Source organism: Carcharhinus amblyrhynchos, chromosome 14 (genome assembly GCF_965287045.1).
Source record: "Carcharhinus amblyrhynchos chromosome 14, sCarAmb.v2.hapA, whole genome shotgun sequence".
Classification (NCBI taxonomy): domain Eukaryota; kingdom Metazoa; phylum Chordata; class Chondrichthyes; order Carcharhiniformes; family Carcharhinidae; genus Carcharhinus; species Carcharhinus amblyrhynchos.
In genome coordinates this window covers 20909364-20934684 of record NC_137337.1, presented here as the reverse complement: position 1 = coordinate 20934684, position 25321 = coordinate 20909364, and the positions used below count along the sequence as shown (strand labels likewise).

The following is a 25321-nucleotide window of genomic DNA, read 5'->3' as shown; positions in this document are numbered from 1 at the left end:
ACAGACTTGTGAGTTTACTATCAAATAAATTGGTTGGACTTAAACCTGGTGTTGTCAGACTTCTTACTGTGTTCACAGCAAAACAACAGGCTTAATTGGGAATGGCAATAATGGGCTTCATTAGGCTGGCATTATCTCTTATTCCTGGAGCCAGAAGCCTGAGGCTACCTTGTTTCGCCTGGAACCTGCTGCCTGAGGCCTGCCAAAGAATGTTATTCCAAAGCTTGTTAGGCGGCTGCTAATTATCAGGTCACTTGTGGCTCTTGGTTCTTTCTATCCTCAACAAGGGCTCAGATTCGTATTTGCTTCAGGCTCCAGGCTTGAGAGAATAATGTAACAGAAAGCTGAGGGGTTGGGGGGGGGGGGCAGCAGAGTGGGATGGGGGGCGGGTAGTGGGCAAGGGAGGGTGGTGATTGAAAAACGGACGAGGGTTTTGCCGAGTTTCTTTGAACTTGTGAGCGGAATATGGGTTTTGTTGCAGGAATAAAACTTGAGGTGACAGAAAGGTGGGGTGATCCAAGGAAATGAATCTGGCCCATTATTCGTACCGGTTGGGGAATCTGGAATGAAGAGGTATAAATTTAGGTTTAACAGTTGAAACATCAAGCAGGCATTAGAAGAACATCTTTCAATTCAAACATTCTTAGGGCACAACTCTCTAATAACAAGTAACTTTAAGTTGAATCAACCAAAGGGTTAATTTCAGTAGACAATTCCAACTTGAGATCTAGCACTGGCACAGATTGTTGAATAGTCTTGGTTAATGTGGAAGTCTCCATGATTTCATTGGTAGATGCGAAAGGATGGGGTAGATTTTATGGGGAGAGTTGGGGAGGAGGCATATTCCTTGCATCACCCGACCCCACCCCACCAGCCGAAAGGTCTGTGTTCAAACCGCCCACCAGAAACCCAGTTTCCATGTGTGAAATTACGCTGGGTGTAGCCAAAACACTTTGTCAGAATGGGACTTGTAAGGGAAGGAATTCCTACCCAGAGAGTTTGGTCGACAGACTGCAGCACCAAGATTGGATAGGAGCCACTGCTGGGGCTGCACGCAACCCCATGAAGAAGATCCTGGATCCTTAACTTCAGCTAAATCCAGGGATTTCGGATCGGGCTGCCTGACAGTGAGGGGAGAAGGGAGAGGGGAAGCACTGTTTCAGAGGCCCCATGAGGAGGAGGGGGGCTTAAAGGGAGGGTGAGGGTATAATCTTGGAAGGAGAGGTGGCTGCCTCTTAAGGGCACAGGGGAACGTCAAAGAAGGTACCTCCCAACCCTAGATCACCCCCCCCCTCCCAGAAAGCTGCCCACGCAGTGAAGGTTGCCGAGCTGCCTGCCTTCCAGCCTTCCCCTATTGGATATGTTACAGCTACAGAGGCAGAATGAAGCCCTTCAATGGCCTCCTAAGGGCCTCATTAGGCCCAAGGGGAGATGGGTGTTCACTTGGTCACTGCAATTGCAGAGGGAGGTCAGGGATAAGTGAGCAGATGTTGGCCAGGCCACCCATTTTATTTTACAGGCCTCCTAGCCTTCAAATACATCATGGGGAGGTGGGCCCATATAACTGGGAATCTTAATCAAATTTTCTGGAGATGAAATTGAGTGGGATAATTGGATGCGATCACACTCCAGTCTCACCCAAAATTTAGTATATGCAGGCCTGACATTGTGGTTACAGCCTTTTCTTCTCTGGATAGTTGCATGCCGATGTGCATAGAATGATAAATAAGTACAGAATCCCTACAGTGCAGGAGAAGCACTCACCTGATGAAGGAGCAGCACTCCAAAAGCTCGTGCTACCAAATAAACCTGTTGGACTTTAACCTGGTGTTGTGAGACTTCTTACTGTGCAGAAGGAGGCCATTCGGCCCATCAAGCCTGCACCGACTACAATCCCACCCAGGCTGTATCCCCATAATCCCACATATTTACCTTGCTAATCCCCCTGACACTAAGGAGCAATTCAGCATGACCAATTCACCTAGTCCGCACATCTTTGGACTGTGGGAGGAAACTGGAGCAAACCCACGGGGAGAATGTGCAAATTCTACACAGACAGTGACCCAAGCCAGGAATTGAACTCGGGTCCCTGGCGCTGTGAGGCAGCAGTGCTAACCAACTGTGCCACTGTGTCGCCCAAGTGTGTGAATGTGCAAACCATTTAAGGGATCTGGATAGGTATCAAAACATGTAAGTAAATATGAAGTGATTCTTCAGTCACACTCTTCCAGCAAGAGTTGAGATCTCAGAGTGCATGATCTGGGAATCAAGGCTAGTTTAGAAGTTTTGCCTCCAACACATCTGCTCTCTGAATACAGCTTCCTTCTGTGAGTGTGGAACTCACCCTGTCTCTATTGCATTAGGACGTAGTATGGGTAAGTGAGATCACAGTGAGACCTTATTGTTTGTAGAGCATGTTAATATGTGAGCTTTGCATCTGGAATGGTTTCATTCTCCTGTTGGCTGTGTAGTAGCAAGACTGTGGACCTTTCTGTATATCAAAATGCACAAAAGAATGGACTGTGGTAAGAAATATGGAAGAATGTTTCTTCTGAAATGGAACAAATGAATCAAGAATGACGTATTTTAAGTTTGATGACTTTTGGAACTGATGAATAATGAGGAAATAGTGCAAGGTGTAGTAGGATAGTAGTTCCTTTAGGCCTAAATTTATCATTTTTGCGTCAGTTTTAATAATATCCAAGTTAAGCACCACAGAAACCATATTGAGCTGCATGGGAATTCAGATCACTGCAAAATTGGTCAAAACCTTTTCTTTAAATGACACTGGCAACTGAAAAAATGTGCACAAGCCTCATTTTAATATTGGAATAAGACTCTTGCACTCATGTCAGACGTAAACTCTTCAATGTATTTGGCCTGTAGCTTGCACGGCACAAACTCTGATCAGCATTTCAACAATCCCAAGGAGCAGATAAGCATATAGACAAATTAATTGAGTAGGCCATTCCTTGAGCCTGCTCCGCCATTCAGTAAGTTCATGGCTGATCTGATTGTAACCTCAACCCCATATTTCCACCTGCCTCAGATAATTTTTACCCCCTTTTTATTATTCTAGATAGATAGAATCTAAAGCTCCGCCTTAAAAGTATTCAAAGGTCCTGCCTTCCACTTCCTTCTGAGGAACAGAGCTCCCAAGACTCATGACATCTGGGAGGAGAAAATTCTCTTCATCTGCGTCTTAAATGAACAATCCTTTATTTTTAATCAGTGACCCCCGGTTCTAGATTTCAAGAGAAAACATTGTCTCCACAACTTCCGTGCCAATACCTCAGAAGGTCTTAAAGGTTTCGATCAAGTTGCCTCTTATTCTTCTAAACTCTAGTAGATAAAAATCTAACCTTGCCATCCTTTTCTCGTAAGACACCCCACTCTTTCCTGATATTAATCTAATAAACCTTGCCTGTTTCTAACACATTTATATCTTTCCACAGTTAAGGAGACCAGTACTGTACACAATACTCTGGATGTGGTCTCACCAACGCACTGTACAATTGAAGCATAATCCCCCTACTTTTGTAATCAATCCCCTCACAACAAACAATATAGTTTATGCACTAGGACACCCACACCCCTCTGGCTTTCACAGCTCTGCAATTTCTCACCACATTTTTAATTCTTCCTGCCAAAATGGTCAATTTCACATTTGCCCACATTATACTCCATCTGCCACATTTTTGCTCACTCACAACGTATTTCTGTCCCTATTTCTGTAGCCTTCTTATATCCTCGTCCCAGTTTGCTTTCCTACCTATATTTGTGTTGTCAGCAAATTTATCAACCGTACCTTCAGTACATTCATCCAAGTCATTTATATAAATTGTAAACATTTGAGAGCCCGGCACTGAATCCTATGGCACACTACTCAATAGATCCTGCCAACTAGAAAAACACCCATTTATGCCAATTCTCTGTTCCTTGTTCATTAGCCAATCTTCAATCCATGTAAACATGTTACCCTCCACACCATGAACTTTCATTTTCCGCAGTAACCTTTGATGTGGCAGCTTATCAAATGTCTTCTGTTAATAATCCAAAAATTATTACCTTCACAGTTCTGCTTCTTAATTTAGTGCCTGGCTCCTCATGTGGACTATGTAGAACTTCCTTCCATGTCCTGCCTATAGCCTTGGTGTCTACATGGAGCACAACCACTGGATCCCACTGTTCACACTGCAGGTTCCTCTCCAGCCTAGAGCAGATGTCCTGAACCCTAGCACCAGGCAGGCAACACAGACACCTGGACTCCCACTGAGAACAGTGTCAATCCTCCTGTGCTACCCATACTACCACAGTGTTCCTTTTGCTCCCCCTCGTGAATGGCTTTCTGTACCGTAGTGCTGTGGTTAGTTTGCTCATCCACCCTGCAGCCCCCACACTCATCCCTTAAGGACTGAAAAGCTTTGAAAAATCTGTTGTACTTTGTGGAATCAGAAGGGTACTTCTTCTGGCTTTCACACAATACAATGACAGGTTCTCTCTCAAACTCCTTGCGGTCACCTCCTTGCCCCGCCCAACCCCTCCCTGATTTGCATTTGGGCCTCAGTGAAGGCTGAAGTTCCAACAGCCCCCCCACAGGCATCAATGTGTCCGATGGGCATCCACTGCTCACCTGATTTATTCTGATGATTTGATTTGATTTATTATTGTCATATGTATTAGTATTCAGTGAAAAGTATTGTTCCTTGTGCACTATACCCATATATAGAGAAGGAAAGGAGAGAGTGCAGAATGTAGTGTCACAGTCATAGCCGGGCTGTAGAGAAAGATCAACTTGGTGCAAGATAGATTCATTCAAAAGCCTGATGGAAAGAAGCTGTTCTTGGATCGGTTGGTACGTAACTTAGACTTTTGTATTTAACCTAGGAGGATGAATTTAATTTACTCTTTTTGCATTTCATTGTGCCATCATTGCTGGAATTCCACTAAAGTTGGAGACGCTAAGACAGTTACGTCCTTAAATTATGCCAGTCGATAGGGACCTCGGGGTCCTTGTGCATGAATCGCAAAAACCCAGCTTGCAGGTGCAGCAGGTGGTCAGGAAGGCGAATGGGATGCTGGCCTTCATAGCGAGGGGGATTGAATATAAAAGTAGGGAGGTCTTGCTGCAGCTGTATAGGGCATTGGTGAGGCCGCAGCTGGAGTACTGTGTGCAGTTTTGGGCGCCGCACCTGCGCAAGGATATTTTGGCCCTGGAGGGAGTGCAGAGGAGGTTTACTAGGCTGATACCGGAGTTGAGGGGATTGAGCTATGAGGAGAGGCTGAATAAACTAGGCTTGTACTCGTTAGAGTTTAGAAGAATGAGGGGAGATCTCATTGAGACGTATAAGATGATGAATGGGATGGATAGGATAGAGGTGGAGAGACTCTTCCCGCTCAAAAAAGACAATAGGACTAGGGGGCACAGCCTCAAGATAAAGGGGAGGCGGTTTAGAACGGAGTTGAGGAGGAACTTCTTCACTCAAAGGGTGGTGAATCTCTGGAATTCTCTGCCCGTTGAAGTGGTGGAGGCTGCCTCGCTAAATATTTTTAAGAAGCGGGTTGATGGGTTTTTGATAAGAGAAGGGATTAAGGGTTATGGGGAGAGGGCGGGAAAGTGGAACTGAGCCACGACAGATCAGCCATGATCTTATTGAATGGCGGGGCAGGCTCGAAGGGCTAGATGGCCTACTCCTGCTCCTATTTCTTATGTTCTTATGTTCTTATGATTGGAGTGTGGGAAACCTAACGCACTCCAAGAGAAGAAACCTAGGGATAAGTCAAGATATACTATGCTAAGACTAATATGTTAGAAAACTCTTGGAGAAGCAGCAGTTAATCATGTCGGGAAGGATTTCTCAGAAGCACGTCGGCAGGATTTTCCAGTCCCGCTGGCAGTGCTCCCCCACCTGCGGGCTTCCCACTGGGATTGATGTGAATGGGAATTCCCATTGACAGTGGCAGGACCAGAGAATCCGGCTGCTGGCAAACAACACGCCTCCTCCCGCCGGCGGGAATCATGCGGCTGGGAGGCTGGAGGATCTCGGCTGTCATGTTTGACTCAACAGAAATCATTTTTTGAAGGAAGAGTTGATAAAGGAAATATTGAAGAAAATTAATTTGTGGCCCAAGCAGGGTTGCGGTGATTGGGGGGCGGGGGGGGGGGAAGGGGAGTGGAGGGAGGGGGGAGTGAATATTGTTAGGGGTTTAGGTTGTTGTGCAGGCTCAGGGAGCAATCACTAAGTGGATATAGGCCCAAGGTGTACAAATTATTGGGCCTCTTTATCATCAAACCCGATAGCTCCATATACCTACACAGTGCTCCCGGAATGCTTGGCAGAGAAGAGGTCTTGAAGAATGTGCTGCTACATTTTTGGAAGCTCCAGGGGTGCAGTATAAAAGAAAGCAGCTGTTTAGACATATAAATCCTATTGAATTTTTTTTTTCTCTTTAGGAGCTGTAATGGTGATTCTTTATGTGAAAATAATATGTTGTCCATCACATTGACAGAGAGAGGACCATTCAGGCTACAGCTGGATCTAATTGGAATTCCTGCTGAAATGTCCCAGTATTTAAAAGTGCACGGCATACCCAGAAGTATGGGTAAAGGTTACCAAATAAAAAAGAACTAGTGGAAATTTTTAAACAATTAATTTAAAGGATGTGGGTGTCGCTGGCTAGACCAGGGTTTATTTTTTAGAAGGTGGTGTTGAGCTGCTTTCTTGTACCGCTGCAGTTCCTGAGGTGTTAGGACACCCACAGTGCTGTCAGTGAAAGAGTTCCAGGATATTGACCCAGCGACAGTGAAGGGATGGCAATATATTTCCAAGTCAGGATGGCAAGTGACATGGAGGAGAACTTCCAGGTGGTAGTGTTCCAATACATCTGTTGCTTATGCCCTTCTACCTGGTAGTGATTAAGGATTTGGAAGGTGTTACCTATGGAACCTTGGTGTGTTCCTGCACTGCATCTTGTAAGCGGTACACACTGCTGCCACAGTGTGTCAATGGTGGAGGGATTGAATGTTTGCGGAAGGGGTAGCAATCCTGCTTTATCCAGGAAAGTATCAAGCTTATTGAGTATTATTGGAGTTGTCGTCATTCAGGCAAGTGGAGAATATTCCATTACACTCCTGAATTCTGCCTTGTAGATGGTGGACAGGATTTGCGGAGTCCAGTTGTGTATTATTTGCTGCAGGATTCCTAGTCTTTGACCTATTCTAGAAGCCACAGTATTTGTACGGCTGTTCAAGTTAAGCTCCTGGTCAATGGTAACCCTCAGGGTTTTGACCGTGAGGAATTGAGCGATGGTAATATCAAGAGATGATGGTTAATATCCCCTCTTGTTGGAGATGGTCATTGCCTGGCACTTGTGTGGTGTGAATGTTACAATATGTTAAAGCAAAAAATAATGGGACTTAATTTGCAACTTGAACCAATGCAATAAAGATTAATGAGGAATAAGTTCATCCATCACAAATTCTATCTTTGTCCAGCAGTTCCAAAGGGTTACCAAACTCAGAAGCTTCATCCTCAATTTATCTGCCACTCATATACCATTACCAACTCAGAAAATGTTAACAGGTAAAAAGGGCACAACGTTCTAAAGAGTTATTTGATTAAACTAATGTCCTTTCACTATAAATAGAGGTGAATAGTTTCTTCAATGGAAAATGAGGCTGAGGCCTGATCTCGTTCAAAGCAATTCTAATATAAATAGATTGTTGGTAGTACAGAACTTGAGTATCGCTGACAGATAAGAGACACAGCGCTAGATTCTTTGGCTTCCCCTGGCGTGTTTCTCGGTGATGGGAGGCAGCCCACTGTTGGCCAATAGCAGTATCTTCTGGTCTTGCCACTATCAATGGGATTTCACCCACCCTGGCATAAACAGCTGAAAGATGTTGAAACTTTTTGTCTTGCACATATTAGGATATTTTGCAAGAAAACCAATAGTAAAGAGAACAACAATTTCTACCACATGAAAAGAGAGTGCTGCTCGGCTGGCAAGTGAACTGTGATTGGCAGAGGCATTACACCAGAGGAAAAATTAACTGCCGGGCTCTTGTTCAAAGTCAAACCAGGATGAGAGCAAGGCTTTGCTTGATTCTAATATATTCATCAAGTTGTTTGTTACGCCATGTTCTTCAGCAATTTATTCTTGCTCACACACTACTCCCGCTTCTTCCTATTTTCCTCACCTAACTCGGTGCTAATTTTTTCTCTCGCCAAAAAAAAGGTCTGAAACTCACCGTTTTTCAGACTCTTTTGGCATTTTTTTGGTAAGATTCCCCCCAACAGCATCATTTTTGGGGAACCTCTCACAGCACAGGGAATTACCATTGATTAATTTGACTTTCCTTTTCACTCTAGAACATTGAAGTTAAGAAATTAGGCTTTATCTACTCAAAGCACATATTCAAACCATGTTGTGCCATTTTACGGAAAGATCTGTTAAGATATACTGAATCAGCAAGACAGTGTTTAGTCTGAAATACTGAAATAGACATGCACAAGGAGATAAGCAGACAGTTGCAGACAAACACAGGATCAAAGAGACACACACAAGCGACATTCTTAACCGATAAACATGGAGAAAGCAGATAGAACACAAACTCTGGATCAGACATCCACAAGTAGACATGGCCAAAATGTTACAGATTTTAATATGACAGTGAAAAGCTAAGATTTAAAGTCTTTAAACAATTTGCATTACATGTCATCAAATAAGTCAAATACAGTACAATTATGTACCCTGTGCTGGGGTGTTTAATATCTGGCAATGGTCAGTTTAAACTGAAAATCATTTCAACCTTAACTTGACTAAACACACACACAAATGTATACAGTAAAAAACAAAAAGCAATAACTAGTGCTTTATCAATTGTCTAATTAATGCTTTATAAATGCTATAATAAACATTATTTTGCTCCTATTGCTGCAATTTACAAGTTTATATTCATCAGGTTTAAAATAATTGATGGAAGGATAGAGAACAGTCAAGAACAAAATGATTAACTTGAGAAAGACTAGTTTCAGTGGGAGGAAATTTCGGCCCCGTGGCACTGGTAGTTTTCAGGTGGCTCAGATGGGAAACACGCCAAGGCCCCAATTCAGGCTTTTACGTGACCACTTAATGGCAACTTAAGGGCCTTTTCCTGTCCCGCCTCGGTTGGGAATGGGGGCAATTGTGAGGGGAGAGCATTTCAAATGGAAGGTTCTTTCAGACTGGGGCACTCAACCATCAAGAACAAGCCAGCTCCGACCCCTCCGCCCTGGTCAAAGGTAACCCTCAGGATGTTGATAGTGAAAGAATTCAGCGATGGTAATGCCATTCATATTGATTAAGGAATAAGTATTGGCCAGGACAAAGGGATAATTCCCCTGCTCTTTTTCCAAAATGCCATGGAATCTTTTACATCCACCTGAGCAGGCAGATGGGGATCTCAGTTTCCTATCGCATCCAAGAGACAGCACCTCTGACAATGCAGCCTTCCCTCAATACCACACTGGAATGTCAGTCTTGAGTTTTTTTGCTCAAGTCCTGGAGTGGAACTCAAACCCTCAACCTTTAGACTCAGAGACAAGATGACAACTGATCCACTGCAGACGTACAATGAGTCATCAGACTTTGTATCAGAATTAGGTCCACGAACATTCTCATGGCATTGAAGGCCACCCCCACCTTGGAAAGTACAGACTCCGAGCTCTTCACAAAACCCTCCTCCAGATTGGTGCCAGGCTTCGTGTGACTTGCTTTCTACAATGCCCTCAGCATTGCATTGTGCGTGCTCCTCAGTCTTTTGTTGCACACTGCCCCATCAAAATACTCATCTGAACCCTCTGCAGTAGAAGGGGCCCATGATCTTGTCCTGCTGATACCTACTTATTCCCTGACTATGACTGGTTACTCTAACTGTGATTCCAGCTCTGTTACCCTCTAAAGAACATAAAGTAAATTAATTGGCAAAAGAAGCAAAAGTGACATGTGTAAAATATTTGTTATCAGCGAGTGGTTAGGGTCTAGATTGCACTGCTGGAGAGTATGGTGCAGTCAGCTTCAATTGAAGCATTCGAAAGGGAATTATTAGCTTAAAAGGAAGGATGTGCAGGGTTACGGGGAGAAGGCAGGGCATTGGTGCTAAGTGAATTGCTCATTCAGAGAGCTGTTGCAGGCGTGATGAGTTAAATGACCACTTCTGTACCATAACAGTCCTGAGATTCTGAGTGCCTGTGTCTCATTATTCTCTTTCCTTTTTGGACTTTGCACTCCCACTGTCTGGCCAGGTTGCTGTTCTTGGGTGTCTGAAAGGAAGGCACGAGGGTAGGGCCGTGGTGAGGAAGGTAGGACAAAGCAAGAGGTGCATAATTTCAGCATCTATATCTTGTAAATCAGAAGAGATTGTGGGCCGAGGGGAAATGGGAGGTGAGAGGGTATATTAGTTAGGGACACTTCACCATTATTGATATTTTCAGCTCCTATTCTGGCCTGAGTCATGATTGTTAACATCAAATGCTAATACATAGTGGAGGAATAATATGGCAGCTTGTCTATTACCTTCAGCAAGTTTATTCTGGATCCAGCTCAGCAGAGACACAAACTCCTTATAGTTTCTCCATCACAACTGTTCCAATAGTGTCCATTTGACCTCACCTGTCTTTAATAATGAAATTAGTTACAATGCAATTGCCGGACCATGGACATGCTGATACATTGCTGCACTAACAATTGATTGTATCAATGACTTCCATCACAGTTTTCTCCACTGGGATAGAAACATGTTGTCATGTCCATACACCACTCTACATTAGGTCCTGCTGCCTCCAATTGTGGGTCACTTTGTATTGAACATCAAGAGATGATGGTTAGATACTCTCTTGTTGGAGATGGTCATTACCTGGCACTTGTGTGGTGTGAATGTTACTTACAATATGTTAAAGCTAAAAATAATGACACTTAATTTGCAACTTTAACCAATGCAATAAAGATTAATGAGGAACACATTCATCCATCACAAATTCTATCCTTGTCCAGCAGTTCCAAAGGGTTACATAAGAACATAAGAACATAAGAAACAGGAGCAGGAGTAGGCCATCTAGCCCTTCGAGCCTGCCCCGCCATTCAATAAGATCATGGCTGATCTGTTGTGGCTCAGTTCCACTTTCCCGCCCTCTCCCCATAACCCTTAATCCCCTCTCTTATCAAGAACCCATCAACCCGCTTCTTAAAAATATTTAGTGAGGCAGCCTCCACCACTTCAACGGGCAGAGAATTCCAGAGATTCACCACCCTTTGAGTGAAGAAGTTCCTCCTCAACTCCGTTCTAAACCGCCTCCCCTTTATCTTGAGGCTGTGCCCCCTAGTCCTACTGTCTTTTTTGAGCGGGAAGAGTCTCTCCACCTCTATCCTATCCATCCCATTCATCATCTTATACGTCTCAATGAGATCTCCCCTCATTCTTCTAAACTCTAACGAGTACAAGCCTAGTTTATTCAGCCTCTCCTCATAGCTCAACCCCCTCAACTCCGGTATCAGCCTAGTAAACCTCCTCTGCACTCCCTCCAGGGCCAAAATATCCTTGCGCAGGTGCGGCGCCCAAAACTGCACACAGTACTCCAGCTGCGGCCTCACCAATGCCCTATACAGCTGCAGCAAGACCTCCCTACTTTTATATTCAATCCCCCTCGCTATGAAGGCCAGCATCCCATTCGCCTTCCTGACCACCTGCTGCACCTGCAAGCTGGGTTTTTGCGACTCATGCACAAGGACCCCGAGGTCCCTCTGCACCATCGCCTGCTGCAGTTTTTCGCCCCGTAAGTAATAGTCCTTCCTACCATTCTTCCTACCAAAGTGGACCACCTCACACTTGCCAACATTAAATTCCATTTGCCATTTCCTGGCCCATTCGCCCAGCCTATCTAGATCCTTCTGCAGACTCTCCACACCCTCCGCACAATTTGCCTTTCCCCCAATCTTGGTGTCATCAGCAAATTTCGACACCCTGCACTCGGTTCCCTCCTCCAGATCATCTATATAAATGGTAAATAGCTGAGGCCCCAGCACCGACCCCTGGGGCACCCCACTAGTCACCAACCGCCAATCCGAATAGCACCCATTGACCCCCACTCTCTGCCTCCTATTTGACAACCAATCCTCTATCCACGCTAACACCCTACCCCCAACTCCATGTCCCCTGACCTTCTGCAATAACCTCTTGTGAGGTACCTTGTCAAACGCCTTCTGAAAATCCAGAAAGACCACATCCACCGGCTCTCCTCTATCCACTGCCCTAGAGACATCCTCATAGAACTCCAGTAAATTTGTCAGACACGACTTCCCTTTAATGAAACCGTGTTGCGTCCGCCCTATCAAGCAATTCCCTTCAAGATGCCTCGCAATTTCCTCCTTAATGATGGATTCTAACATTTTACCTACCACAGACGTTAAACTAACCGGCCTATAATTCCCCGCCTTTTGCCTGGCACCCTTCTTAAACAACGGCGTAACATTAGCCGTTTTCCAATCTTCCGGCACTTCCCCGGAATCCAGCGATGTCTGGAAAATAACCACCAAGGCATCCACTATAACCTCCACCATTTCTTTCAGAACCCTCGGATGCATTCCATCCGGTCCTGGGGACTTGTCCACAATCAGCCCCTCCAGTCTGTCGAGCACCACCTCTCTAGTAACAGTAATGTCATTAAGACCCTCCATTCCTACCACCTTTCCATCGCTAACACCCGGCAAATTATTCACGTCCTCCTCCGTGAAGACAGAAACAAAAAAGTTATTCAAGACCTTAGCCATATCCCCATCCCCTACCACTAGCTCCCCTTTCTCATCCTCTAAAGGACCAACATTCACCCTAGCCAGCCTCTTCCTTTTTATATATTTATAAAAACTCTTGCTATCCTTTTTTATATTAAGTGCTAGCCTAGCCTCATAGCTTCTCCTACCCTCCTTTATCAACTTCTTTGTCAATCTTTGTTGACATTTAAACCTTTCCCAATCCTCTTCTCGCCCACTGCTCTTAGCTACTCTAAATTCCTCCGCTTTTAATTTAACACTTTCCTTCACCTCCTTCGTTATCCACGGCTTATTACCTCTCTTCCTACTGTCCTTTTTAACCATCGGAATAAATTTCTGCTGAGCACCAAGAAAGATCTCCTTAAAGATCCTCCACGGCTCCTCAGCAGACCTACCTTCCAACGCACTCCCCCAGTCCACATTTGCCAATTCTTCTCTCATCCTACCATACTCCCCTCTATTCAAACAAAGGACGCGTGTCCGGGAACCCACTTTCTCCTCCTCCATCTGCACCAGAAACTCCACCATACAATGATCACTCTCTCCAAGAGGATCCTTCACCGCAAGGTCCCTAATTCTACCCGCCTCATTACATAGCACCAGATCCAAGATAGCTCGCTCCCTCGTCGGCTCCAACACACACTGTTCAAGGAAATTATCCCGGCAGCATTCCAAGAACTCCTCCTCGAGCCCACCTCGTCCAACATGGGTCGACCAATCAATATGCAGATTGAAATCTCCCATAACTACTGCCGTCCCATTCCTGCACGCCGCACTTATTTGCGTGTTAACAGCCCGCCCCACCTCCAGATCATTATTCGGGGGCCTATAGACGACACCCACCAGCGTCTTCCTCCCTTTGCTGTTCCTAATCTCCACCCACAACGATTCCACGTTCTGCTCTTTGGCTCCGATATCATCCCTTGCTACCACCTTGATACTATCCTTAATCAGCAGAGCTACGCCACCCCCTCTTTCCTCCTGCCTATCCTTCCTAAACACTTGATAGCCCTGTACATTCATCTCCCAGTCCCTGTCACCTTGCAGCCACGTCTCTGTAATGGCCACCAGATCGTATCCATTTGTGTCGATCTGCGCCACCAGCTCATCCACTTTATTACCAAACTCAGAAGCATCATTCTCAATTTATCTGCCACTCATATCCCATGACCAACTCAGAAAATGTTAACAGGGAAAAAGGGCACAATATTCTGAAGAGTTATTTGATTAAACTCATGTCCTTTCACTATAAATAGAGGTGAATAGTTTCTTCAGTGGAAATTGGGGCTGAGGCATGATCTCATTCAGAGCAATTCTAATATAAATAGATTGTTGGTAGTCCAGAACTTGAGTATCGCTGACAGATAAGAGACACGGGGCTAGATTCTCTGGCTTCCCCCAGCGTGTTTCTCGGTGGTGGGAGGCAGCCCACAGTCGGCCAGTGGCAGTATCTTCTGGTCTTACCGCTGTCAATGAGATTTCACCCCGCCCTGTCCAGCATAAACAGCTGAAAGATCTCACCGAGAGATGTTGAAACTTCTTGTCTCGCACATATTAGGATGTTTTGCAAGAAAACCAATAGTAAATGGAGCAACAGTTTCCACCACATGAAAAGAGAGTGCTGCTCGGCTGGCAAGTGAACTGTGATTGGCAGAGGCATTACACCAGAGGAAAAATTAACTGCCGGGCTCTTGTTCAAAGTCAAACCAGGATGAGAGCAAGGCTTCTCTCAATTCTAATATATTCATTAAGTTTGTTACACCATGTTCTTCAGCAATTTATTCTTGCTCTCACACTGCTTCCGCTACTTCCTATTTTCTTCACCTAACTCGGTGCTCATGTCACAAACCAAAGATAAGCCAGTTTAATGTAAAACACTGACATGAATTTCAGCATTGATAATGCTAAATTGCAGTATTATCTTATCAGTTTACAAGTTTGCCTATTATTAAATAAATCCTTATATAACAGCTCTAATTTCCATTTTATCTGACTGGTGAGCTTTTTCTTTTCAAACAATGACTGCTACAAAACTATGAACACCTACCAGATCCAAAGGGGGCAGTCATACTGGCTGGGTATGGCAGTTGATCAGCATGGTGAGCCAGTAAGATCGCGAGAGAGACGGAATATCAGGTTGGTGCCTTATTTCTCACCTCTCGCGATCTTACTGGCCTCGATCTGCCAGCGTAACTGGGTGCAAGGCTGATTATAATAGTCATCACCTCAGTTAAATGTGATTAGTGAGCATGGGATGCAATCATCTATGGGAAGGGGCATGGCCTATGGGGAAGAGGAGGGGCTTCAAGGGGAGGCAGCAAGTGGGGCTCCGCACCTGCATCGGGGATTGCCTGGACAGCGATCGACCGGAGGAGGGCTGAATGTGGGCGGCAATCAGCTGGGGGTGTAAACTGAGTTGGCGATCGGCCAGGGGGGCACGATCGGTGGGGGGTAGGGGGGGGGGGGTGGGCGGGGGTGGGGGGGGTGCTTGATCAAGGGGCCCCAAATGGGAGGGAGTGCAGTGTCCACAGAAATGACAATCTCCCAGTGCACTGTATACTCTTGACACCGTGTACTGGGAGATCAGGATGCATGCGCAATAGCACACTGTAACAGTCAGCAGCCGGCTTCCAGGTATGAACAGTCTCTATCTACTCCCCCTACTGGCGAGAATCACACTTTGCCTCAGTTCTCTCTCTAAGTGTCATAAGATTTAATTTCTTTTTCTCTCGCCAACAAAAAGGTCTGAAACTCACTGTTTTTCAGACTCTTGGCATTTTTTTGGTAAGATTCCCCCCAACAGCATCATTTTTGGGGAACCTCTTACAGCACAGGGAATTACCATTGATTAATTTGACTTTCCTTTTCACTCTAGAACATTGAAGTTAAGAAATTAGGCTTTATCTACTCAAAGCACATATTCAAACCATGTTGTGCCATTTTACGGAAAGATCTGTTAAGGTTTACTAAATCAGCAAGATAATGTTTAGTCTGACATACTGAAATAGACATGCACAAAACAGTCGCAGACAAACACAGGATCAAAGAGACACACACAAGCAACATTCTTAGTCGATAAACATGGAGAAAGCAGATAGAACACAAACTCTGGATCAGACATCCACAAGTAGACATGGCCAAAATGTTACAGATTTTAATGTGACCGTGAAAAGCTAAGATTTAAAGTCTTTAAACAATTTGCATTACATGTCATCTAATAAGTCAAATACAGTACAATTATGTACCCTGTGCTGGGGTGTTTAATATCTGGCAATGGTCAGCTTAAACTGAAAATCGTTTCAACCTTAACTCGACCAAACACACACAGAAATGTATACAGTAAAAAACAAAAAGCAATAACTAGTGCTTTATCGATTGTCCAATTAATGCTTTATAAATGCAATAATAAACATCATTTTGCTCCTATTACTGGGATTTACAAGTTTATATTCATTAAGTTTGAAATAGTTAATGGAAGGATAGAGAACAGTCAAGAACAAAATGATTAACCTGAGAAAGACTAGTTTCAGTGGGAGGTAATTTCGGCCCCGTAGCACTGGTAGTTTTCTGGTGGCTTAGATGGGAAACATGCCAAGGCCCCAATTCAGGCTTTTAAATGACCACTTAATGGCAACTTAAGGGTCTTTTCCTGTCCAGCCTTAGTTGGGAATGGGGGCAGTTGGGGGGAACATTTCAAATGGAAGGCTCTTTCAGACTGGGATCACCCAACCATCAAGAACAAGCCAGCTCCGACCCCTCCGCCCTGGTCAAAGGTAACTCCCAGGAAGTTGATAGTGAGAGGATTCAGCAATGGTAATGCCATTCGACCAGCATGGTAGCACAGTGGTTAGCACTGCTGCTTCACAGCTCCAGGGACCTGGGTTCGATTCCCGGCTTGGGTCACTGTCTGTGTGGAGTTTGCACATTTCCCCCATGCCTGTGTGGGTTTCCTCTGGGTGCTCTGGTTTCCTCCCACAGTCCAAAGATGTGCAGGTTAGGTTGATTGGCCGTGCTAAAATTGTTCTTAGTGTCCTGAGATGTATTGATTAGTGGGTAAATATGTAGGGATATGGGGGAAGGGTCTGGGTGGGATTGTGTTTGGTGCAGACTCGATGTGCTGAATAGCCTCTTTCTGTACTGTAAATCATTCATATTGATTGAGGGATAAGTATTGGCCAGGACAAAGGGATAACACCCCTGCTGTTTTTCCAAAATGCCATGGAATCTTTTACATCCACCTGAGCAGGCAGAGGGGGGTCTCAGTTTCCTATCGCATCCAAGAGACAGCACCTCTGACAATGCAGCCCTCCCTCAATACCACACTGGAATGTCAGTCTTGAATATTTTTGCTCGAATCCTGAAGTGGAACTCAAACCCTCAACCTTTAGACTCAGAGACAAGGTGACAACTAATCCACGGCAGACACCGAATGAGTCATCAGACTTTATATCAGAATTAGGTCCACAAACATTCTCATGGCATCGAAGACCACCTCCACCTTGGAAAGTACAGACTCCGAGCTCTTCACAAAACCCTCCTCCAGATTGGTGCCAGGCTTCTTCACACTGGCTTTCTACAATGCCCTCAGCATTGCATTGTGCGTGCCCCTCAGTCTTTTGTTGCACACTGCCCCATCAAAATACTCATCTGAACCCTCTGCAGCAGAAGGTGCCCATGTTCTTGTCCTGCTGATACCTACTTATTCCCTGACTATGACTGGTTACTCTAACTGTGATTCCAGCTCTGTTACCCTCTAAAGAACATAAAGTAAATTAATTGGCAAAAGAAGCAAAAGTGACATGTGTACAATATTTGTTATCAGCGAGTGGTTAGGGTCTAGATTGCACTGCTGGAGAGTATGGTGGAGTCAGCTTCAATTGAAGCATTCGAAAGGGAATTAAGTTATTACCTTAAAAGGAAGGATGTGCAGGGTTACGGGGAGAAGGCAGGGCATTGGTGCTAAGTGAATTGCTCATTCAGAGAGCTGTCGCAGGCGTGATGAGTTAAATGACCACTTCTGTACCATAACAGTCCTGAGATTCTGAGTGCCTGTGTCTCATTATTCTCTTTCCTTTTTGGACTTTGCACTCCCACTGTCAGGCCAGGTTGCTGTTCTTGGGTGTCTGAAAGGAAGGCACGAGGGTAGGGCCGTGGTGAGGAAGGTAGGACAAAGCAAGAGGTGCATAATTTCAGCATCTATATCTTGTAAATCAGAAGAGATTGTGGGCTGAGGGGAAATGGGAGGTGGGAGGGTGTAATAGTTACGGGCACTCCACCATCATTGATATTTTCAGCTCCTATTCTGGCCTGAGTCATGATTGTTAACATCAAATGCTAATACATAGTGGAGGAATAATATGGCAGCTTGTCTATTACCTTCAGCAAGTTTATTCTGGATCCAGCTCAGCAGAGACACAAACTCCTTATAGTTTCTCCATCACAACTGTTCCAATAGTGTCCATTTGACCTCACCTGTCTTTAATAATGAAATTAGTTACAATGCAATTACCAGACCATGGACATGCTGAAACATTGCCACATCAAAACTGACATTCCAGTGTGGCTCTGAGGGAGGACTGCACTGTCAGAGGTGCTGTCTCTTAGATATGCCATTGATCACATCAATGACTTCCATCACTGTTTTCTCCACTGGGATAGAAACATGTTGTCATATCCATACCCCACTCTACATTAGGTTCTGCTGCCTCCAATTGTGGGTCACTTTGCCCTGCAGGAGTGAGGGAAGTGGTGTTGGTGAGATTCGCTTCACAGACTTCTCTGGCACCATTGAATTTTTTTAGATTCATGAGTCGTGGCCATTGCTGGCTGGCCAGCATTTATTATCCATCCCGAGTTACCCGAGAGCAGTTGAAAGTCAACCACATTGCTGTGGCTCTGGAGTCACATGTAAGCCAGTCCAGATAAAGATGGCAGATTTCCTTCCCTGAAGGACATTAGTGAACCTGATGGGTTTTTTCCGACAACTGGCAATGGTTTCATGGTCATCAGTAGATTCTTAGTTCCAGATTTTTGAAAAAATTCAAATTCAACCATCTGCCATGGTGGGATTCGAACCCGGGGTCCCCAGAACATTAGTTGAGTTTCTGAAATAATTGTCTCGCGATAATACCACTTGGCCGTCGTCTTCTTGTAGCGTGTGTAAGACGTGAGGTCCATGCCCAAGCTTGTCGCAGTGTGCAAGGACGAGGTACAACAATGACTGAGGGGTGTGGGTTGGGTTTGATGGAGATTTCTGGTGGGTGGGGGTGAATGTGGTATGGGGAATGGAGCAATGTCTGAGACTAATGATGTAGTTGATAGACAATGGCTTGAGATGGTGCATTCACTGACCTTGACCACACGTGTAAACATGTATGACACTTCATCAAGGTCCTCTGGAGTAAATTGTCAGCATTAACTATGAGATTGTCAGCATTAACTATGATGGTTACCTGCTCCAGCTGTTCTTCCTGTAGGCCTTGAGGACATCCTGGTCCCCTGAGGAAGGGGAAACTCTCTCTCCTCTGCCTCTCCTGCATTGAAATCTCCAACACTGCATTGGAAAGCCGAAATGCAGACATAATTGGGCAGGATTTTACGGCCTCACTCATCCCGAAACTGTAAATTCCTGCCCCAGGTCAACGGACCTTTCCAGAGTCCACTCCTCGCCTGCTCCAATTCCTGTGGTGGGCAGGACGGTAAACTTCCAGCCTGTGGCTTGTTGAACTATTTCTCAAGCTGCTCCCTAATCTCCAAACTCTGTTTCATAACTCCCAGCCCCTTCTGCAGCTAGAATAGACTTCATCCTTAAATGGGGCAAGTCAGATGATTAGTAGTGCTGACTTGCTTTAAGTGCTGCTTGCTTCATACAAATCTAGACCTCCTGCTGAGCAGTGTGGCAGAACACACAGCATGTCCTGCTCTGGGGCGTGTGCTACTCTCAACATAATTAATAGGCAGCATGACATTTGGGAGCTGGGTAACCATACCTTGTGCCTGATTTCTGAGTTTAAAGATGATCTAACTGGGTGGGTTGGAATCACGTATTGGTAGATAAACAGCAATTGAACACTTGGGGCACCTTCAGAGAGGGGATAGTGTAGTTACAGGGTCGATAGTCTCCTACAAGTTGGCAGGGGAGAGGAGAGATACCCAAAGTTAAAGCTCCCTGGATTAAGTTGCAGAGGTTAAACTGAGACAGGAATGGAGGTATATAATCATATAAGAGAGAAGCAAGTGGAATACAGTAAGTAGAGAGGAAATCTAAAAAAAGGGCAAAGAGATTACAAATATACATTCGTGATAATTTGAAAGGAAACTCAAAAGTCTTCTATAATTGTAAATAGTAGATGAGAAGTCGGGGAAGGGTGGTGCTAAAGAAGAAGATATTCTTATATAAGCATGGCTGAGTGTTACATGAATAGTTTAGTATTTGAGTTCATAAGAGTAGAGGATACTGCCAATACAGCAGTAAGTAAGAAGCAGTGGTGATATCAGACAGGATGAAAATAACCAAAGACCTACTACCTGAAAGATTGACGGTACTCCCCAAGTAGAATGGTCACCCAGCCAAGATGGGATGGGATCTTAGTATATCGAAGTAAGGGTGGAAACAAAGGAGCCACTGACCACAATCTTCTGATCCTTCTTGGGCTTGGTGGCATTGCAGTTAGAGGTTACACCTGTTTACAAAACGGAGAGGATAAACTCAGTGATTATAGACCATAATGTAGTTCATGGGAAAACACAGTAATCTCAAGAAAATAATTGGCACTTGGAATGAATGGGTTCATAAATGAAAGGCAGCACAGATTTGCTAAAGCCAAATTATGTTTGATTAATGATTGAGTTATAGAATATCTACAGTGCAGGAGGAGGCCATTCGGCCCATCCAGTCTGCACCGACAGTAATCCCACCCAGGCCCTAGCCTTGCGATTCCACATAATCCCCCTGATACTAAGGGGCAATTCCACCCAGACCTGTTCCCCATAACCCCAAGTATTTACCCCACTAATCCCCCTAACCTAGACAGCTTGGGATACAATTTAGCGTGGTCAATCCATCGAACCTGCACATCTTTGGACCCATTGGAAACCCACACAGATATGGGGAGAGCTCAACACAGACAGTCACCTGAGGCCAGAACTGAACCCGGGTCCTTGGCGCTGTGAGGCAGCAGTGCTAACCACTGTGCCACCATGCCATTTTTTGATAAAGTAATGGAAATGATTGATGTGTATATGGACTTTTAAGCAGTACTTGACAAAGTATCACATAATAGCAAAATGAAAGCCCTGGGTATTAAAGGAACACATGGATCTGAAATTGAATAAGGAAAGCAGACCACTGGCATGGACAGTTGTTTTTCAGACTAATAGTGTTTCTTAGGTATGGGATTACAACCTCTGCCCTTTGATATATTCAAGACTTGAACTTGTGTAAATGGGGCATAATTTCAAGGTATGTGCACGACAGAAAACTTGGAGCTATAGCATACTTAAAGAGAATAGTAACAGACTTCGGAAAAAGATAGTGACTGGCGAAATGGACGGGTGAAGTTTAATAGCCAAGTGCGACTTTGCTGGAAGAATGTGGAGAAGTGATGTGAACTAAGTGGTGCATTTTGAAAAGGAATGAAGGAGCAGAGTGGCGTGGGAGTGAACTTAAGCAATTCATTGAAGGTGGTAACACAAGCTGAAAAGGCTGTTTAAAAAATAAGATTAAGCCATCCTTGGCTTTCTTAAGATAGTAAGAAATCTCACAACACCAGGTTAAAGTCCAATAGGTTTATTTGGCAGCACAAGCTTTTGGAGTCTCGCTCCTTCATCAGGTGATTTCTTAAGATAGGCATAATGTACGTAAGGATTGAAATTCCATTAAACTTTTATCGAGCCAAAGCCTCAGCTAGAGTATTATGTTCAATTCTGAGCACCACACTTTAGGAAGATGTTAAAGCCTTTGAGATGGTGCCGTAGAGATTTACTAGAATCTTAGCAAGGATAAGAGACTTCAGTTATGTAGAATAGAGAATTTAGGAGTGTTCTCCTTAGATTGGAGAAGGTTAAAGGGGAAAAGCATTCAACACCATGAATGTCTTAATAAAGAGAAACTGTTTCCAGAAGGGTCCAGAGGATACATTTTTAAGGCGATTGGCACTGAAAACAGAGGTGACATGAGGAACCATTTTCTTAACACAGGGAATTGTTACATTCTGGATTACACTGCCTGAAAGGCTAGTGGAAGGAGATGCTATAATAACTTTCAAAATAAAACTATATAAAATGTTTGAAGAGATAACAATATACTGGGCTGCAGAGAAAGAGCAGGAGAATGGAACCCATTGGATAATACTCTATAAAACAGGCTGCATAGAAATGATGGGCTGAATGGGCTTTTTTTGTTCTGTATCATTCCATGATTCCATATTTAAACTTCAGACAGTGATAGCATGAACCCACATTAATATCATTTTAGTTAAAATACACTTGTGGGGTGAATTGTGTTGGACACCAGATAGCTGGGGGTGCTAGTAAATTAACATTAAACATCAGCCTGAAGAGTTTCAAGTTTTTTAAAAAGTTTACTTATTTGTGTTACAAGTAGGCTTACATTATAACCCTGCAATGAAGTTACTGTGAAATTCCCCTAGTTGCCACACTACTGGAGCTTTTCTTCAGGGACTAATCACTAAGCTGGCTTTCCCAGCTAACATAAGAGACTCATGGGGACAGTATTCTGGTTAAAGATGTTCCTTTATTTCCCAGGCCTGATTCAATGCAGCGAGGGAGGGTGATTTTGGTGGCGATCCAAAATCACTCTAAAAATACATCGCTGTCAGTATTACAATAAGACAATTTTCAGAAGTAATTTGCCCACCTCTGTGCTCACCCTAGTGAGCCAATCATTATTAGTATGGATTGTTTACCTTGGCTAATAACATTTACTCCTGGACAGCATTGGACTGTGTAATCAGTTCATGAACTTTAAGAGTTGCTTACAGTCTCCTGGTACTCTAGACTTTCCCTTATCTTGTATAATGTATGGTCTATTCATTTGGCTTGTCTGAGAACTCCGGCATTCCTTAGAAGACCACTGAGAGACGCTGATAAGAATTGATTTTTTTCTTGCACTCAGTAGCTGTATTGTTCCAAACAATGTAGTTCTTTTTACTTGAGGCATGTCTTAGGGCATTGTGCTATTGACCAAGATGTATGCTTTTAATACAGAATATGTAGAAATACATGTCAAAATTCTCTAACAGTGGTTATATGTGCCTCTATGCCAATAGTACCTTTGTAAAATATTCTAGGCACTTTGTGACTTCACTGTAAATTAATCTATTCTGATTTGTTAGTCTTTTAGTCCCAAGATATTCTAAAACCCCTCTTACACACAGTCCAGCGCCTGGTCAGGTATACTGAAGGAGAATTTAACATGGACAGTACACTTAATTAACACATCTTTCAAATTGTGGGAGGAAACTGGAGCATCTGGAGGAAACCCACACGGACACACAGACAGTGACCTAAGCTGGGAATCGAACCCGGGTCCCTGGCGCTATGAGACAGCAGTGCCATCATGCTGCCCCAAGTATGAAATATGGCGAGTAGGCAGATCATTACATCAATTAGGGTGTAACACTGATTCAATCAACAGTGCCATGTTGGAACTCAGAGGTGCACTGCCTTGTATAGATCCTGCCTTAGTGCTTTCTTCTAAGTTGAGTGGTGTCAGTGACTGAGCTCTTGGCTGCAAGTGTGAAATCAAATGATGGTATATCCTCATCATCACCATCTACTTGTCATTCCTCCTCAGCTGGGCCATACCATATTTCCTTGATTATCTTCAAGGAGAAGGATACAAAGAGAAGGTTCTGTTTGGAGGAGGGGGGGAGAAAGAGAGGTACATGCTAATACCACCTGGAAATGAGAAGAGAGTGTGGGATAAATGGAGCAGAATGTGAGAAGGAGGATTAGGTTTGAGGATATTATCGTCTTTGATAGTTCCAGCATTCCCACTGGCCCTGGCAGCAGCAGTGGCCATCCAATAATGACCAGCATCATCTCTTCAATATTAGGATATGGAGGCACATGTATCTCCTTCCAGTTACCTTCTGGTTGTATGTCACCTTCAGAAAGAAATGTGTCAATGAATGCCATAACTGTTTGCTGTGGCTAGTAGTGCAGTTGGGTAGCAAATTACATTTGAAGATGCATTCACTGACTGTGACCGCTCGTGTGGGGTCATGGACACTTTTACGGCATTGCATCCAAATTCTCAAGTTTGACTCCTAGCATTAATACCCATGATCATCTGCTTCCAACCTCTTCTGAGCTGATGTGTGGAGGGTCTCCTGCTCCCAACTCTCCCTTTCCATCTCCTCCAGTACGCGAAAAGCTTGAAATCCACATTTCTCCTGTGTTGAAGCGATCTTCAATATTTTCCAGCTCAGATTAATTTCCTGTACAACTGCCAGTGCCTTCTCCAGTCACAATACATCTCCCCTTTAAGAGGTGCATCTAGCTCTAAGTAGTGCAGACTAACTTTAAGTGGTGATCATAATTTTTGCCCCCCATATACCCGCCCAGCCAATTGACAACGGGTAGATACTGGCATAATTTAATGCAGAATCGCTGAGCAGAAACTGATGGCCGAGTTCCACATACATGAGGACGGTCTCACCTGGGGTCTTGGGTTCATATCACACTATCTGTAACCTCCACCATTTGCCTAGGCTTGTAAAATCTCCTGGCTGGAGACAGTACACATCTCTTTAACCTGTGCTTAACCCTCTCTCCATTCGCATTGTCTGTACCTTTAAGACTTGATTACCTGTAAAGACTGGCATTCCAACCATTTTGTAAACTGAGTTTGTGTCTATGTATGCTCTGTTTGTGTGAACACAACTCTTCACTCACCTGAAGAAGGAGCGACACTCCAGAAGCTTGTGCTACCAAATAATCCCTCTGGACTTTAACCTGGTGTTGTGAGACTTCTTACTGTGCTGACCCCAGTCCAACGCCAGCATCTCTACATCATAATTCAAATCAGCAACTGCGTGGAGTTTGTGAGGCTGCTGGCAGTGCTCGATGGACACAAAATAGTCGGATAGTGAGATCCCTGCTTCCTTTGTGGACCCTATTCAACTTAGCTCTCTGCTCATTTTTCACGGACCATTTTGCTCTCCCCACTTTGACATAGCTGCGGGGCTCATATCAAAAATTGAAGTTGTATGTCCTGTTTCAGTTTGCAGCAAGATAGGTGTTAACTGTGAGTGTCACGCTCCAGTTTTAGACCAGAGCTCTTTCAGATGGAGCCCATTCACGCACAGCCAACCCATTACTTAACAGATGGAAATAGTTTATTCCTAGCTAGTTTATTTCTTTTTGATGTCAAGATGGCTGACACCTTGAATCAAGATCTTGGACTTAAATATTAAATGATCAATGACTTGGCTCGGTACTCAAATGGTTTCCTTTATGTGGATTTGTTAACCTGTGCAGCCTGATGCAT

General features: G+C 44.2%; 1 protein-coding gene across 1 annotated transcript in view; it reads left to right on the top strand.

Annotated features, from left to right (window-relative positions):
• Positions 1-25321, top strand: part of rin3 (Ras and Rab interactor 3) — a 98159-nt gene that overhangs the window by 12336 nt on the left and 60502 nt on the right. The window lies entirely within an intron of this gene.